We start from the raw sequence: 5,851 nt of genomic DNA, 5'->3' as shown, positions 1-5,851 counted from the left end.
CAAAAAATCGACATCATAAAGGAATCCTCTGGGATTCAAGAAAACATATGTAAACATACATATGTTTAGTTTATGTATACATTATAATTATATATAATTTATATATAAATAATATATATTTTATTTAGTTATAATTATAATTTTATTATTAAAATGTATGTCATATTTTAAAAGTATGACATTATAATCCAGAGACAATAATTCAATAATAAATCTCTCTCTCTCTTTTTTTTTTTTTTTTTAACACTGTCAGCTGTTCTGGGAACATATACTGGACATGTTAAATACCAAATAGTTTTATTCTTCCGACCAAAGTTAGTATAGGAACAAGAGGCTTTTTTTTAACCAGGTCTGGCAGTGTAAGTTCCCGCTGTTAGTGCTGTTGCCAGTGTACTATTAATTTTGTTGTCTTCTCTAAGAGTAAAAAAAAAAAAAAAAAGAGAGAAACTTAACTCCTGGATTTGAAGATTTGGTGCACTTTAAATAACATGATCCCAAGGAATCTATATACAGACTTCAGGTTATTATCTTCAGTTGTATTTTGTATTCTTAAAACACTCACTTGAGAAAACATGTATTGTTAAACATTGGACTTAAAATGTAGCATTAGAACAACAAAATTGGCTTTTAAGACAATAAATTGCCTGTGAATTTCTATTTTATTTCAGCATTTGCTTTGTGCACAATTTCAGAAACTTCTCTAGGGGAAAATAATACATGACATTGAAGTAGGTATTTGATTTCTCAGTCTCCACAATACTGAAGGCCATGTGAAAACTAAAACACATACATTAGCTAAATTCTGAGGCCCAAGACAAACCTTGGTGCATCATTATATAAAACTAATAAAAGTGGAACCTTATGTATGTATTATTTATTAATAATTTTTTAAATACTAAAATATTTTTAAAGTTAACTTGCTTCACTTATTTACTTATAAACACAGGCTTTTACTTGTTTAAAGCACAGTTACTTATTTACTAGCAAGAAAAAAAAGGACTGCCTTAATCTATATTCTCAGTCCTAAGTAAATCAGTACAATCTTTATCATAATGGGCATAATGGTTGGGTTAGTCCTAATAATGAGATATTAGTAGATTATTTATCACAGGATTGGTGACTAAAATTTATTTCTAAACCAAAATTTACAGTATCATGATGAGTGAGCATGGTTTTCTATGACAACATTCTAAAAAAATCTGTTCCTATAGCAAACTATATTAGGTCTCCTGGTCTCAAGGTCAAGGTCACAGGTCAACCATCTTTGGGATAATTATACTGTTCAACATTGTCAGAAAGCTCATTTCCCTTTGTTTTAAATAGACTCAGAAGCTCAATTTATGTTGGCAAGATATACAATTGAGCATAAACCTGACAAGAAAGAATCTTCAACTTACCTTGACTAATGTTTATTTTCTTAGTGTCCTTAAGTTAGATGTTTTGTAAATATTTTTGGGTTTTGCATTTATTCATATTATAGGAGGTAATGGCTAGTTCATCACTTTGCATTCATTTTCAAAGCATCTATATTAATAGTCTCCCTTATTTTCAAGGTTCTTCACTAAATTGCCATTTGAGACTTGTGGCCTCTGGTGTCAGCTTAATTTTAATCAAGGATAAAATAGCAATAAATGGTAATTATAATTTTATATTTCCACAGCTTGTGGTATCTATTTTATACTTTGATTTTAAAACTTTCTGAACTATTTTTAACAAATATATCTCCTGTAAATAGCTTGTGGCTGGACTTACACAGTCTTAGAGTCTCTTTCTTTTCATAAGCTGGTTACATTTAGATTGTACATTTACCAATTACATTGAGGATCATTCCTCCAATTTTATCCTGTTTGCTTTCTACTTATCGCAGTTTCTAGCTGGTTCTTTTACTCCTTGTCCCCCATCCAATTTCTTGCCTCTTATTGCATTATTTTAGTTTTCTTTAATCCAACTTTTTGTTCCATGGGTTTGAAATTGCCAGAAAGACCTGAGACTAGATCACATTTATAAAAATAATTAATTAGACATCACATATTTTTAAAAGCCTGATTATTAAAATACAAACTAACAATAGGTGGCTTGAATAGCAGAATAAACAAAGCTGGAGGACAAATGAATGAGCTTAAGATCAAGACCAAAAAACATCCTAGAGTGCAGCAAAGGGATAAAAAGATGTTAAATCTGAAGAAAAACAAAAAAGTTAAGAACAATTTCCAATATAATTTTTTGTACAGGGAAAGGGTGCCTCCTATATTCTGGTCAATCTCCAAACGTACCAACTTTGGTATAGTTGGAATTCCAGAAGGAGGGAGGCAATAGTCACAGAAACAGTAGAAGAAAAATTTTAGAATGAAAGAAGACTTTTGTTCCCTGGTTAAAGGAACCCACTGAGTGCCCAAAATGACACAAAACACCACAACCAAGAACAAAATCTTTATATCTAGATACACTATAACAAAACTTTAGAGCATCAAGAAATAAGAGAAAATCCCAACAACCTCCAGGGAGGAAATTTGAAAGACAGACTAGAAGACGGATAGATTTCTCATCAGCAACATTAGATGGAAGATGACAAGGAAACATTTTATAAAACTAGTATGATCTTGATACAAAAACCAGACAAGGACAGCATGAAAAAGGAAAAAATATAGGCCAGTTACATTTATTAACATAGATGCCAAAAAAAATAGTAAGTAAATGCCATCAAACCAAAATGAGAATTTATACCCTAAGATGTATTTTCAATCTCATAGACTGAGAGAAATTAAGTAGTCTGATAATACCAAGGTTGGAGGAAATGTGGAATAGTGGAAATTTTATACATTGCTATAGGATTTTAAATTGGCATAAGGTAAAATAAAACAGTAAGTACAGAAAACTATTTATGGCATGGCCCCATTTTTATAAAGTCCAAAAACAAATAAAATTAAATATGATGTTTAGAGATGTATACATCTACGGTAACACTGTGGGGAAAATGCAAGGGAACGGTAAACACAAATTCCCAGACTATTTTTGGGAGTAGTGACAGTGGGAAGAGAAAGAGATCAGGGGTGAGGCCTGGGCAGGAACATATGAACCGTTTCAGTATTATTGGTTATATTTCAGTTTTTTAAGTTGGATCTTGCTTTACGAGTATTGCTTTATTAGTAATTTAGTATTTATTATTTATAGTTTTCATTATTTTACATTTTACTCCAAATTCAATATCACACATACTGCCTTTTGTAGGTATATATATGCACATATATGTACAAAAGAAAAATATATACAAAATAGCACATAAATAAAAATATTTTTAAGTAGTTCTGAAGGAAAATGACATTGACCACAGAATGCCATACCCAAACAAAGTGGGAATAATGACATTTGCAGACATGTAATGACTCAGAAAATGTATCATCCACAGAACCTTCCTGAGAGAATTACTGGTATATGTTCTCCAGGAAAAAGAAAAACAAGAAAAGAAGGAAGAATGTTGGAATGTAAGAAGCAATGTGAGCAAACACATTAGTAGATGTCTATTGTGAAGTGCAAATAAGTGGGGATTTGGAAAATTAATTATCTGGAATGACATGTAGTCATCCCTCAGTGCCCCCAGTGGGACTGGTTCCAGTAACCCCCACAAATACCAAAATCCACAGATGCTCAAATCTCTGATATAAAATAGTGTAGTACTGTATTAGCATATAGCCTACATCATCCTCCTGTATACTTTAAATCATCCCTATTTTATTTATAATACCTAATTCAATGTAAATTGTATGTAAATCATTGTTATACTGTATTTTTATTTGTATTATTTCTATTGTTGTGTTATTTTATTCTTATTTTTTCAAATATTTTGGATCGATGATTGATTGAATCTTCGAGTGTGGAACCTGCAGATATGGAGGGCAGACTCTTCAGATGAGATCAATATAATGGATGGAAGGGAGAGGGAGCAAAATGAAGTAAAAGTATGTTAAATTATTTTTAGTGAGACATGATATAAATGTTGATGTTAATTCTGTGTGTGCCTTAGGTTTTGGTTAGAGATGCCAAAGTCCCTCCAGAAGTACTTACCTACCAGTGAGGGGATTAGTCACATAGGTGCCAACAGAGGGAAAGCAACTGAAAACCTTTCTGTGGACACATGCCTCACCTCCCATCCACAGCATTTCATGTGATTAAACAGATACCTGGAGCCCACTGTGAGGTATTGCGCATGGAGTGTCCTGTCAGGATGACCCCAGGTCAAGCTGGAGGATCACTGGACTCACATCAGCAGGATCAATTCCAGACCCAAGGGCTACCTCCTAAAACGAAGGGGTCTGTCCTGGAGACACATCAGACACAGATTCTGCTCGAATCCTGGGGAACTGGAGGAGGAAGCTTCAGTCCATTTTAAAGGAGCCATTTTGTCCCAGCTTCCATTTACCAAGAGGTCAAAATTGCAAGGAACAGACCTTTAAAATCATTAGGAATTTCTTAGTGATTACAAATGTATATTTATCTCTCATCCCAAATTTTTCATTTCACTGAACAAAAAGCTAAAATGTCCAGTCGGATGCCTGGCATCTGTGGTGGTCAGGGTTCGCTTAGTCTCAGGAAACCCCTGGGTCTGTGCACCACAACACTTACCATTTCATGGGGGGATTGTTCCCCCTTTGGCCTTCCTATTTCATAACATTCTCCTAGTGCAGCTATAGTAATACTGCTTTGTTCATTCTCCACTTATTAAATGTGGCTCTGGACAGAATGTGCAGTTAGTTGCATTTTGCTGGATTGGAGTGGATTGATGCTGACAGGGTGAACTTGGAGGAATATAAAAGGCAGTGACTGAGACCTCAGAGTCCAAGATAAAGTAGATCAGATTCTGATTTTACACACAGCACTTGAGAGGCCTCTGAGAGCTACCAGTGACCCGGGAGAAGTCTTGCGGTCCTCAGCCTCGCATTGGTCAGGATCACAGTCTATTATAGCAATACGACTGGATAGCTTAAAAAGAATCTGCTGTACCATTTTTTCTGGGATTGAAACCATTTTTAGAAAGGCTTTACTTCTGGGTTTTGAATATATTTAGAATCACATAAAGGCCTTACATAGACCCTGCAGTTGCATGAAAAAAAAAATCAGTGGTGGCAGCCCATGGGAAGAGGTGGCACCAATAACTCCCACTCACAGAGAGGGGCATTTTGAAAGAGTTTTGTCTTCTGGGTGGTTGTTTTGGTTTGTTTTGTTTTTGTGTTTTGTTTTTACTATTTACATTTTTTAACTTTGCTTTCTGATTTTTTTTTCAGATTCATATTTGGGAAGAGGGTATTTTTCATTTTGATCTCTTGCTTTTTTTGAGATGTTCTTTATCCTAGTTATTCAGGAATGTTTGTAGTTCTTCATGATAAAATTTGCTGAATATTATTTTAAAATAGAGGAGAAGTGAAGAAGAGTTACAGAGATGTTTATTTATTACACATTTCTTTTTATGTTTCAGGCTATACACTCAATTTTTGAGGTCATAGAAACATTTTGCTTCACAAAAATTTGATCATAGGCCTTATACATGTATAGACAATATATATGAAACAGTTTTGTAATATTAGTTGAATTTTTCCCTTTCGAGATATTCTCTTCATTTCAGGTAGATCCTATTTTCATTGCCAAGTGTATAAATGTGTGTGTGTTTGGCAGATGAAGAGGAGGAAGAAAAGTACCACAGACGAGAAACCTGGCCCAAAAGAAAAAATATATAGACAATATTTTTCCTTCTCCTTTTGGGCAGAGTCCCAGGGTAGAAGTAGAAAGGCCAAGATAGGAAAAGAGTGCATGGGTTTTTAGGTAGAAGGGCCACAGGCAGCTTTACAGAAATATCTGT

This window comes from Mandrillus leucophaeus, unplaced genomic scaffold, assembly GCF_000951045.1.
Source record: "Mandrillus leucophaeus isolate KB7577 unplaced genomic scaffold, Mleu.le_1.0 Scaffold1649, whole genome shotgun sequence".
In the NCBI taxonomy this organism is placed as follows: Eukaryota; Metazoa; Chordata; class Mammalia; order Primates; family Cercopithecidae; genus Mandrillus; species Mandrillus leucophaeus.
Note: the sequence above shows the minus strand (reverse complement) of the source record.